The sequence below is a fragment of the Cibotium barometz genome, chromosome 1 (genome assembly GCF_041138505.1).
Source record: "Cibotium barometz isolate CiBa-2024 chromosome 1, ASM4113850v1, whole genome shotgun sequence".
Classification (NCBI taxonomy): domain Eukaryota; kingdom Viridiplantae; phylum Streptophyta; class Polypodiopsida; order Cyatheales; family Cibotiaceae; genus Cibotium; species Cibotium barometz.
The window spans coordinates 21,141,517-21,155,319 of NC_141046.1; the positions used below are offsets into that span (position 1 = coordinate 21,141,517).

The 13,803-nt window shown below is 39.4% G+C and overlaps 1 pseudogene; it reads left to right on the top strand.

Moving 5' to 3' along the window:
* Positions 1 to 8,395: 8,395 nt before the first annotated feature.
* Positions 8,396 to 9,179, top strand: LOC147641721 (uncharacterized; annotated as a pseudogene).
* Positions 9,180 to 13,803: the final 4,624 nt, after the last annotated feature.

Consider the following 13,803-nt stretch of genomic DNA (forward strand, 5'->3'; position numbering starts at 1 on the left):
AGCAGTCTAAAATTAGTTCTGCACTTAGACAAGATTGGTGCAGATCCTTGAAAAATTGCAGTTCCGGGTTTTACCTACCAGATACATTCATTACAGATTATATACCATAAGCAATTTGAAACTTTTTACCATCCACTCAGAGTATGTCAAACCAGTATGCAACTCTAATACTGTTGAAACATATAAACTCGAATGCTGTCTAGATGAATTACGTAATTTTTTCATAGGCTTAACAGATTCATTAAATGTTTCATTCTACATGTTAATTTACAGATTATATTATAGCATACTAGAATACCCCTGTATATTGAAAACAAGTAGATGACTACATAGTAGCAGTCATGTACAAGTTGTACCAACATTATCAGAAATCCAACCAAATCAGATCAAAAGCACGACATGTGTGTGTGTGTTTTATTAAAGGTGAAATTATTGTAAAATATTTTAGAAATTTGAATAGTAAAAGTGTGAACTTTTTTTATTCGAATAGGAAAAGTGTGTGTGTGTGTGTGTGTGTGTGTGTGTGTGTGTGTGTGAGAGAGAGAGAGAGAGAGAGAGAGAGAGAGAGAGAGAGAGTTATTTTGGCATGTCTTAAGTTTTTGTGTTCTTTGAGAGAATTTTTTAAAAATGTTGAAAGCTTTTTGAAATGTTTTATTAATTTGAAGTGTGTCTGTGTGTGTGTGTGTGTGTGTTTTAAAGGTGAAAGTATTTTAAAATATTTTAGTTATTTGAATAGCAGAAGTGTGTGTGGGTGTGGGTGTACATGTACGTGTATGTGTGTGTGTGTGTGTGTGTGTGTGTGTGTGTGTGTGTGTGTGTGTGTGTGAGAGAGAGAGAGAGAGAGAGAGAGAGAGAGAGAGAGAGTGACCAAGACGGAGTCGCTTTAGTTATTTGAATAGCAGAAGTGTGTGTGTGTGTGTGTACATGTGTGTGTGTGTGTGTGTGTGTGTGTTTTATTAAAGGTGAAAGCATTTTAAAACATATTAGAAATTTGAATAGTAAAAGTGTGAATTTTTTTTATGAAGGTGAAAGTTTTTTAGAATGTTGCCTTTAAATTGTGACAAAGGTTATGTGGGGTTGTGATTTGAATGGCATGTATTTTGTATATGTGTTAACTTTGTAGTATACATTATGCCATATGTTGCAAGAATCCAAGTTGCACTTACACCTAGGGGGAGTGGATTAGTAAGAGCAAAATCTTATGCACACACACATGCACTCACACACACGCACTGAGAAAAGGGTGTGTACTTACACACATGTACATACACAAAGGGTAAGCACCCAAATGTCAAATCCAAACACCCATGTAAACACACATAGTAGTTGCAATTATGATTTTTTACACCCATGCGCACGCATTAGTAGTTACAATTATGATTTATACACACATACACACACACACACACACACATAGTAGTCATGCATCTACTTGTATGTATGTATGGTTGACAGAGATAGAAGAGGTGACTTGCATTTTTTTAAGCACGTGAGGAGTACTCTTTCCGAGGAAACGATGAATTTGGCTGTAAAATTTGAGCGTCGCTTTTTTCATAGTCCAAAGAAGAGCTAGACGAAGCATTGAAGGAAGACATGGATGCGTGAAGAGAAGCTGCCCCACGACAAGAAGACTGAAGACAAGAGAAGATGTGAGGCTCCAAGAAGTGAGGAGCCATGTGAAAATCTGAGAGAGAGAGAGAGAGAGAGAGAGAGAGAGAGAGAGAGAGAGAGAGAGAGAGAGAAACCCCACAACCCAATGTAACCTACCCCAATAGAGTAAAACCACCTCTAAGCCACCGATGATGTAGGCCATGGTAGATGTATGTGTGAGCACTTTAGTCAAGGTCACGGGCACTTGTAGTACCCTTGGACACATAGAGAGAGAGAGTGTCAAGGACTATGAGTTTAGGGACTTGAGGCACTGGTCGTGGACTATCAAGTAAGAGGGAAACTTGGTATAGGGTCCAGGTGTGCTAGGAGTATTCACTTGAGGGGAGGTGTTGAAATATACAAGTGAATAGGGTGTGTGCGGGAACAAGCCCTTGGCAAGAGGCTGTAAAAGAGAATCTGTAAAAGAGAAACTGAAATATACAAGTGAATAGGGTGTGTGCGGGAACAAGTCCTTGGCAAGAGGCTATAAAAGAGAATCTGTAAATGTGAGAGAACCTGTGAAAAGGTGAGAAGTATCTACTGGGAGAGAATAAAGGGTAGCATAAGGAGATTTAGGAGGTGTGGAGATATTCTGGGAGAGGTGGAGAGAATCAAGCAAAAGAGGTGGAGTGAATCAAGGAGAAATCAGTGGGATTAGATGCTTGGATGTAAACTCTATAAATTGAGGCATTGGCCTAATGAGAATTTGCTGGTTTTTTATTATCCATGCCTACATTAAGCTATCAATTAATTGCTCACTAATCACGTGTTAATTATCATCTAATATCTTTGTTAATGATGTTGATTCTAGCATTTGATCCACCATAGCTCATCACATTGCTGTAATTTTAACAAGTTCGTCTCGGCTTTGAATATCGGATGCAACACGTGTGACTCGCCGGTCGTAATCATTTACAGACAAGGACTTGCATTTCGAAAATAAAATGTTACTAATTTAACGGATTACTTTAATGAGAATGGAATTGAAATTGAAACATTTGGAAGGGTTGAAAATGAGGAGGAGCATAGAGAATTCCATGGTGGAATCCACTTAGATTCAAGTAACAGAGCAATTGCCAATGCTACAGTACTTCAAGAACCTATTAATGAACATCAGAATGCTCAGGCACATAGCAATATGGCACGAGAGATAATCCAGTTGCCCAAAGATTGTGTTAAAGCTTTGTTCAGGTGTGTTGAGATTGTCAACATTATATTGAAATGGAATGCTAGATGCATATTTACGTCAAGTTTGGTGCTTTAGTCAAAGAAATGTAAGTGCTTTAGGAACTTCTACGTGGATATATATGGCAAGCATGGCGTGTTTATATATAGGTTGGCAAGTTGAGGCCCATCATGGGCTTCAAATATAAGGCTTATCTCTACTCACCCTCCGAGAACAAGCATTTTTTTTGTTGGAATTGGCTAGAATTAGAAAGTGCAACACAACACACACACCCATGCATGCCATTGCTTGTGCAATGAGGGCTTGAACCCGTGACTTTGGGACTCTTGAGCAACAGCTCTCTCCACTGCACTAATTTGTGGTCGACAAGGATGAGCCCTTCGTTTTTATACATGCAAGAATGCTCTTGCCCATCATGGATGGGTCAAGCCACTAGTAGATGCAAAGCATGGTGCCTTGATATACAAGTATACCAATTTTGATGCTTTCTTCAAAGTCTTCCAACCATGAGTGCCAAATGGTCTTCTAGAATTATCTAACCTGGCTAACGCTCCCCCTCCACGTGGTGGTTTTTTTTTATAGCAATGTCGTGCACCCGCCGCAATTTATCATCCTACCTAGTGCTGCATCGTCTTCCTCTCGCCGATATTTAGCTTGAAATTGTCGTAGGACACCGTGCACCTGCCGCCAACATTTAACCATGTAGGCCACCTTGTTTGCTTCCTCTCCGCGTTCCTATTTTCTTCCTCTCCACTACGTTTGCTCTCTGATACATGCGTTTGAAGTTCTCTCTCTCTCTCTCTCTCTCTCTCTCTCTCTCTCTCTCTCTCTCTCTCTCTCTCTCTCTCTCTCTCTCTCTCTCTCTCTCTCTCTCTCTCTCTCTCTCTCTCTCTCTCTTTGTGTATGTGCAGATGTCTCCGACTGTTTCTCTCCGGGGTCGCCTTCGTCATCTTTCGGTCATCGTCGTCTCTCGGTCAGGCCTCCTTTTCTATCGACACTTCAAGCTTGAGAGAGTTTTTCTTTTTTATGTGTGCAGGGGTATGTGTGTGTGTTTGTGTTTATTTTTAAATATTTTTTTAATGTATACAAGTTGTGTGTGTGTGTGTGTGTGTGTGTGTGTGTGTGTGTGTGTGTGTGTTTGTGTTTGTGTGTTTTTGTTTTTTAATACTAAAGAGAGTGTATATGTGTGCGCGGTCTCTGTGTGTGTGTGTGTGTTGTGTGTGTGTGTGTGTGTGTGTGTGTGTGTGTGTGGGTGGGTGGGTGGGTGTGTGTGTTTGTGTGTTTGTGTGTTTTTGTTTTTTAATATTAACTAGAGTGTATATGTGTGCGTGGGCCGTGTGTGTGTGTGTGTGTGTGTGTGTGTGTGTGTGTTTTTAAATATTTTTTAAAATGTATACAGATGGGTGTGGGTGTGGGTGTGGGTGTGTGTGTGTGTGTGTGTGTTTTTTGTTTTTTAATATTAAAGAGAGTGTATATGTGTGCGCGGGCCATGTGTGTGTGTGTGTGTGTTTATTTTTAAATATTTTTTAAAATGTATACAGGCCATGTGTGGGTGTGGGTGTGTGTGTGTGTGTTTTTGTTTTTTAATATTAAAGAGAGTGTATATGTGTGCGTGGGCCAAGAACAAGTCGATTCTCTAAAAGAGCAAGTATGTACATTAGGCTTGGAGGTATTGAGCCTAAAGGTATCTATTAATCGACTCAATGCTATAATGAAAAAGATAAGCCATATGTTGGAGACTAGGGTAGATGCCTAAAGATTTTTGTGACAGTAATGATGCTTTTGCTCAAGGAGCAAATTGTATTGCAACTTTCTAGATCCGGCTCATTGTGGTGATATTTTTGAAGTTTCTATTTTCTCAAATTGTTTGCATCTCTATTTCTATTTTATTCTCTCAGTCTTCTTAGTATTTGTTATTTTGTTTTTCGAAGAAAGTTGAACATGGTTAGGAGTTGCATATATCTAAGCTTGAGCCAAGTTTGTCGGCTTCGAATTTCGGATATAACATGTGTGTCTCGCCGTAATTGTTTCGCAGATAAGGACTTGCATTCAAAAACAAATTGTTACTAATTTAATGGAGTACTTTAACAAAAATGAAATTGAAACATTTGAAAGGGTTGAAAAAGAGGAAGAGCATAGAGAATTCTATGGTAGAATCCATTTAGATTTGAGTAACAGAGCCACCCCCAATGCTATGGTAGTTCAGGAACCTATCAATGAGCATTAGAATGTTCAGGCACATAGAGATATATCACAAGGCTGCGTTTCTTTTGATTTGAATGAGCTACCTACAAATGAGATTGGTTGCATTGATGATCTTCAGATGTGTTATTGGCGATGTGAAAGGTATTAAATCCCAATGTCACTCTATAAGACGTGTGTCCATTACCTCGAAATGTTAAGCACCCAGCAACTATGGTGGTATGTTCTGGAGAATGTACCCTTCACTCTATAGAAGCCCTTGATTATAAGTGCCATTTTTGTCATGCACTAATTTGGAAATGTGAGGCATCAAGGAAGCTTAGACAATATGTGGGCAAACATTGTTGTGCAAGTGGGAATATCTCTTTGCTGCCTTTGGGAAATCCTCCTTCTTCATTGGTTGAGTTATTACTTGGTAATGATAATGCAAGCAAGGAATATAGAAAGAATATACGCTCTTATAACAATGCATTGACATTTGTTTCACTTGGTACTCAATTAGATAATTAATTCATTAGAAGGGGGAGGAGTATTTAATTTTCAAATCCATGATTCTACCTATCATCATGTTGGTTATGTAATACTTGATGAAACACGAGGTGCGGCTCCTCAATTTGCCCAATTATATGTGTATAATACGGAGCATGAATTGGAGAATATACTTCATGGAATGCCTTCTTTAAATCCTATCGTGCTTCAAAGGTTGCAAACAATGATGTATGAACATAATTCGTATGCGCGTGCTTCTTATAATGAGAGAAATGTTGCAGAGAAGTCCACATGTTGATTTGAGAATGGTCATCAAACGGAAGCTCGACCAACCTCAAGGCAATACTTGGTTCCTACAGGGAGTGAGGTAGCTACTATCATGGCGGGTCAAGGAGATGATTTTCATGTAGGTCGTCATAGAGATATTCAAATAATGTCACGAACAAGTGTTATAAAAAGAATATCTAGCTTGCATCGTTCATATATGCCTCTATTATATGTTCTTCTATTTCCTCTAGGAGAGAATGGTTGGAATCTTGGAATTCCACTTCATGGTAAGAATAGACAAGGTTTAAATGAGGATTTTAAGACTATAACTCAATGGCAATATTATGCATATAGATTACAAATAAGAGAAGATACAAATGCATGCCTTCTGTGCGGTGGCCGAATTTTGCAACAGTTCATTGTTGATGAATATAGTAGCATGGAAGAATCAAGATTAGTATGGATATGTAATAACCAGAAAGCATTGCGTGCCGAAGTATACTACTAAAGGCTTACAGATATGGTTAATACAAGAGATGGGGTAAATAGAGTCTCTAGAGGCATTGTTAGACGTAGGATAGTTCTACCATCTTCATATACTAGGGGTCCTCGATATATGCATCAATTGTATCAGGATTCAATGGCAATTGTTAGGAAGATGGGTAAGCCTGACCTCTTTATTACCTTTACTTGCAATCCTAAGTAGGATGAAATAAGAAATGCTTTACTACTGGGTCAAACTGCCCAAGATCAATCGGACTTGATGGCATGGGTCTTCTATGAGAAGCATAAGGATATGATGCACTTATTGGTGAAAAAAACATTATTTGGAAGGGTGGTAGGATTTTTTTCTATTATTAAATTTCAAAAAAGAGGTTTTCCATATGCACATATATTATTGATATTGGAAAGTGGATGTAAACCGACTGAGGTTGCTCACTATGATATGCTGGTATTTGCTAAACTTCTAAATAAGGTGATGTTTCCTGAGTTGCACAACATAATTAGTCATTGTAATATTCATGGACCATGTGGGGATCTAAATATGCGCTCTCCTTGCATGGTTAACGAGAGCCGCAAACATCAATATCCTCGGAAGTTTTCTGAGACTACTATTGTTGATGATAATGGGTATCCAACATACATGCGGCGAGACGATGGTAGTTTTATCCAAGTAAAAAATCATAGGGTGGATAGTCAATAGATTGTTCCATATAATCCTTTTCTCTCTATGAGATACAAAGTGCATATTAACATAGAAGTATGCTCTACTATTACATTAGTCAAGTATTTGTATAAGTATATATGTAAAGGACATGATAGAGCTACTATAGAGTTGCAAGATGATACACATGGGGTTATTGATGAGGTTAGTCAATATCTGGATACACGGTACATGTCTACGTCTGAGGCATGCTCGCGCTTATACCAATATGATTTGCATGATGAAAAGCCTGATATACAAAGGTTATATATTTATCATCCAATGCAAAATAATGTGATATTCAATGACCACGATGATTTGCGTGATGTAATTAGTTTGACAAAAACCAAAGAACTACTCTCTCTGAATGATTCAGATTCTTTGAATGATTCAGAGCCAATGAGTTGCATGCAGATGTAACATTAGGAGAAATGTGGACTCATTTTTGGGCCTTTTAGTTTTAGAGAGAGAGTGGCACTCAACCAATGACGAAGAGGCTTCCGTAACGGAGAAATTCGGCATTTTAAAGCAAGAATTCAAGTAAATAGAGTAAAATTATACTCAAAATGCATCTTAAAATAACATTTACTTAACTTAAAGTAATACTACTACCGAATCTTTGAACGTAAGCTAAAAGATAGTGGTAGTTAATGATAGAGAATCTCTAAGTTCTCCCCCAAAACTAGCTCTGATCTTCTTCGTCTCCAACATAGTCGTTCTTTCTTTTTCTAAGTCTCCTCCAAATTAAGGTCTCATCTTCTTCTTTCATGTGTCTTTTGCTATACAAAATGGCAATATGTAAAAAGCCTCGTACTAGCATTTCAGCTATTACTGTATTCAATAGTTATAATAAACGGACGATGGGACATGGATACCATCTACAATTACAATCGGGAGCTGGGTACTTTTACAAAGAAGGAAGAGGAAGAGAAGAAATGCTAATGAATTTGTGGAGCCATTCAAGGGACAAGTTAAAGAGTTCAAGGTATGTGAATCTAGCAAGCGTGTGATAGAGGTACTAATACAACATGTTTTCCAGCATGTAGACTTGAGGGTGAAAAAATTTCCTCCTAATCTTCCACGATATCATCCCAGTTGTTGTGAGTAATATCTCAGTCAAAGCTTCTTTTGTTTAAAAGTGTTTAATTGTTGTTATTATGCAGTTGTTTATCCATTCAATCATGTTTCCTTATTGTTTTAAAAGTGTCTAATTGTTGTTTTAAAAACGTCTAATCTTTTGGTTTTATGCATATATTTATCCATCCAATAGGATAGACTGACAACCAATGGAGAGTATAAGTGGGATTTTTTATGCTTTCCATGCATATGTAGGAGAACAAATTTACAAAGGAAGAACTCATAGAGATCTTGCAGACCACGGCATATTTTTCTATGATATGTAGTACTTTGAACCAAACACGTCTTCTGGATGGGGTCGTTTGACTCCATTATCCCTCCCATTATTTGGAAGCACAGATTGGCCATTGCCAACTTCACAAACTAGTGAAAGTTATAGGATCAGGTTGTATCATGACATACAGAAGTCTCTTAAGGAATCTGTTGCCAACAAAGAATGTCAAGCTTACTATTTTTACGTCTATCGAAGTGTTTGTTGACTTTTTCTTTGATGAATAAATAAGAAATAATTCAACAATGTTTATTTGCAAGTCAAGTAAGGCACTGGACTTTTTGGACAATGGTTGGGACAGGAGAAAGACAGAAGGTATCATTTCTGTTTTGGAGAAGAAGTCAATAGTTTGCAAGTACATTATTGGCTCTCAAAACTTCATTGCAACTTTTCACTACACCAGATATCATTATGTTAATGGCAACCTTGTTCCATTAGATCGAGATTTGGAGTCAGATCCAGAGAATACGCCTCTAGTAATGGAGATATATTTGGAAGGGCAATTACTTACAATGCTGAACACACTATCTAAAACATCTCTTTCTCAAATTAGAGAAGACCTTACATACAAGGAGATTGAACAATTGCCAAGAGATTATACATTTACAATGGATACTAAAAAGATAAACCATTTATACTTACATTCATCATTTAGTATGCTATACATAACATTATAAGATACCACTAATAAAACCCTATTTTTACAAGTGCCAAGGCGAAAAGAGAAAATGACTTTCTGCAAAGAATCTCTCTCATACTATTCACTTGATTAGTCGTTGAATGATGACAATCAAAACATTGTAACTCCAAAAGCAATTTATTATATGAAAGTTTTTTTTCTTACAAAACAATGTCAGGTATCTTACAAAATTAATGTTAATGTTACAAATGTAAATAAAAGTCTAATGATGTTGATGTCAATCAGAAGATTTTGGGGCACGCAAGCGACGCTATGATTGAGAACTCAACTGTGCTTGGGGCTGAGCGGCCTTCGATTTTGCTCCTCTTGTAGTCTTTCCATTTCTTCCCACTGTCTTTCTTATCTTTCCCTCTCCACCTGCATCTCGACTTGCCTCCTGGAGTCCACCCATTCATCCACCTCAGCTTGCAGCCTGTCTCATAACCATTGAGGGCCAGCCACATGTGCTTTGACTTGTCTTTGTAGCTCCTTGTCTTGCTGACGTACTCTCTCTGCAGCTTCCCTTACAAATTCGTCTGCCCTCCTGATCTCTTCTTCTGCACGATCATGTGGACAGCCAAAATAATTCTTTGTACAGCTTTGGTCCTGAACTGTTTTTTGTGCATGGGAGCATATTTGTTCAGAATTATTTCCTGTACACAGAGAAAAGCTTTGTTAGGGACATTATAGCTACGTTAGATTATGCAAGTCTACGTTACAAACATCACAGTAGGAATATCAAAAGTTTTCTTTATTAAAAGGTAGGCGTTTAGGGCTATCCTCCATCCACATCTGACATCTCTGGGCTGGACTGGCACCCTTATCCTACAATATGTCATGTTTTGTACAAGGTTCAACTCCATTAAGAGATGTTCCAATGCATATACAAATTTTTTAGCACATTTGAGAGGTCGAAAAAACAAGCATTAGCTTATCCTGCTTAAATAAATCTACATGCTTGTGGAAGAGGAAAATGTCAATAGGGACTTACTCTCTAACGCGGCCATGATATTTTTGAACAGAGTTTGCAAAATAACACGTGTTTTACTCAATGTCATACAAAAGCAAACTCCAGTGCTGACTAAAAAAAACAAAGAGGACATAGGTGTTATTAAAGAAAACACAAATAGATTACCAAATATTTGATGTCAATTTAAAACTTAACATGAGACTCACTCTTCATGGTAAGCCGTGAAAATAAGTCTTGCCAAATCGAGGTTCACTGGTTCAAACCAGGACATAAGGCTCAAAAATGATGAGCTATCATTTTGTAATGCCGCGCGGAAATGAGAGGATCCACAGTATATGTATAGTTTTGGACCTCTTCTGGTAGTAGTAATATACAATACCTAAAGGCAACAATGAAAAGAACAAAGAATTAGTCCATTGGTACTTACAGCTCAATCATGCATCATACTATATCCATCATGCATTATATATACTATACATACCATGGTAAAATATTGACAATGTTATCTGTGATTTCCATCGCGTCATTCCTCAAAACACGTAAATCGAATCCATCCAGACGCCTAACAAGTCTTTGGCCCCGAAGTGAAAATGCCGCTCTAACCAGCAGAGCTGCCTCCAAAACTGTCAATTCTCTGATATTCTCTACTTTAACTAGACTTAATTCCCTCTCTATCTTGTCTGCATCTTCTTCTTCTTCTTCTCTGCAAATTCAACTTCAGCGGAGGGTTGTGGCTGTGCTGCAGTAGCCTTCGGTTGTGGTTGTGCCTCTGGTTCTAGTTGTGTGTGAGGTTCTACTTGAGGGGCATCATCACTGTGGTGTTCTAGTCTTAACCTACTATGCGAATGGGTGTCCCTATCATGAGGAGCACGGGAGCTCTCAGATGGCCTTGTACGAGGATGGAGGGGGGAACTGTAAGGATATGGCACATTCGAGGATCGCTTAGAGAAACGGAAACAAGCATCTGGTCGTATCTGTACCGTAATCGACAAAGGGTATCAAAATCCCTTTACATTATTGTCAGCCTATGGGCATGAGCGGCGAGGAAGTAAGCATCTTCAAAAAACTCGATGATCTAGTCCTCAGTGATTTCTTGAAGACATAATAATGCAGATGCTTGCCACCGCATGCCAACACTCCTTTGCTCACAAATTTCACGCACAATCTTCTAGAAAGGGAGCCTGGATATCGCAGGCTGCATGTGTCGCTCAATGCGACAAAACTCCTGCAAAACTACCCTGTGAGCTTGATACCTCCTTGTTCTGTCTTGCGCCTACAGTGACTCGATAGGTCTTTCAAGCCTCCGACGAGAAGTTGCCTTGGTACTACAAGCCATCCAAACAAATAAACAAAGCGTGATGAGAAACGCATTTAAAAAAGTTAGTACCAAGTGATATAACACAAATAGGATTCCAGAGTACATTGTATTGCTTGGTACTGACCCCATGACCAACGTTATCACAGTGGGGTCGGTACCAAGCGATATAGAGCAAACAGGATTCCGGAGGCCTTTGAATCACTTGGTACTGACCCCATGAAAAATATTATGGACAACGGGGTCGCCACCAAGAGATATAAAACAAACAAGACTCCAGAGGGCTTTGAATTGCTTGGTACTACTGACCCCACAAAAAACATTATGACAATGGGGTTGGAACCAAGTGATATGAAACAAATAAGAGTCCAGAGGGCTTAGAATTGCTTGTTAGTGACCCCATGACCAACGTTATCACAATGGGGTCGGTACAAAGCGATATAAAGCAGACAGGATTCCGGAGGCCTTTGAATTGCTTGGTACTGACTCCATGAAAAACATTATGACAATGGGTCGCTACCAAGCAATATAAAACAAACAGGACTCCAGAGGGCTTATAATCGCTTGGTACTGACCCCATGACCAACGTTATCACAGTGGGGTTGGTACCAAGAAATATAAAACAAACAGGACTCCAGAGGGCTTATAATCGCTTGGTACTGACCCCATGACCAACGTTATCACAGTGGGGTTGGTACCAAGCAATATGAAACAAACAGGAGTCCAAAAGGCTTCGAATCGCTTGGTACTGACCCCATGACCAACGTTATCACAGTGGGGTTAGTACCAAGCAATATAAAGCAGACAAGATTCCAGAGGCCTTTGAATCGCTTAATATTGACCCCATGAAAAACATTATGACAATGGGTCGCTACCATGCGATATAAAACAAACAGGACTCCAGAGGACTTGGAATCGCTTGGTATAGTGACCCCATGACCAACGTTATCACAGCGGGATCGGTACCAAGCGATATGAAACAAATAGGAGTCCAGAGGGCTTAGAATCGCTTGGTACTTCCCCCATGACCAACGTTATCACAGAGTGAGGTCGGTACCAAGCGATATAAAGCAGACAGAATTTCGGAGGCCTTTGGATTGCTTAGTACTGACCCCATGAAAAACATTATGACAATGGGGTCGGTACCAAGCGATATGAAACAAACAAGAGTCCAGAGGGCTTAGAATTGCTTGGTACTGACCCCATAACCAACGTTATCACAGTGGGGGTCGGTACCAAGCGATATGCACAGACAAAAACACATAGGCCTTTGAATCGCTTGGTACTGACCCCATGACCACAAGATATCACAATGGGGTCGGTACCAAGCGAGAATCAAGTAAGCAGAAATTCACAGGCCTATTAATCGCTTTATATTGTCCCCATGACCAAAATTGTGCAGGGTTTGTGCCTGCGGGATTTGAACCCGTGGGCAACATTCCACAAGAGGGTTAGTACCAAGAAACTTGCTAATCGCTTTAGTACTAGACCCATGGGCAACGTGAGCCAAGGGAGTCAGTATTAAGCGATATGGGACCAGAAGGACCCCAATGAAACCCTGAGTGCTTTGTATAAACACTATTATCAACATTCACAAAATAGACCGCAAAATGTTAAGAGGGTTTGAAAGAACTCTGAAATACCTGCAATGGATGTGGAGGCCGAAGGCGTTTGGCTCAGTTTGGGGGGCATTGAGGAGGCTGATGTAGTCGAAGACTCAAAGGACGATGGATGTAGCAGCGATGGCATTTGGCTCTTGCTATTTTGTCAAAGACTCAGAGGTGAAAAAAATAAACACATGCAAGAAAGGAGAGGAGTGAGCACATAGTACATACCATATTGATGCGTCATTAATGTGTCTTATCTTTTAAATGTCCGCACGAGTGGTACGAGTCGATAACGTCCCAAATCTCCCTTGGGAGCAGTGTCAGGGAAAATATTTTTGAGAAATGTACCCAAATTCCCATTAGACTCTTCTCAGACCAGCAAATCAAGCAATTTGGGACATACATTTTTAGAAATTTACACTATTTCATAAATTTTCTTTGCAAGCTAAAATCCTTGTAGGTTTAATTCTAATAGCTAACTGGCTCTGTGAGATAAGCTGAGACACCCATTTGCATTGAGTTACCCTACGTTGCCATCTCTCTGCATCGCTAACGCCATCGCCCCTTCGTCTTGGAAAACTGAAGCTTTCAATTTTTTCTGCAGGTATGCCCATCTCTCTCCCTCCCTCTCTCTCTCTCTCTCTCTCTCTCTCTCTCTCTCTCTCTCTCTCTCTCTCAAAAACACTCAAAAGGAACACACACACACACACACACACGATGAGGTGGGGGGGCGAGCCGGTTTGAGCCCCCCTCCACTAAATCAAAAACCTCCAGCCACTCGGATGGTTGGAGAAATAAAAATTGGGCCCTCAAATTTTAAGGCTGC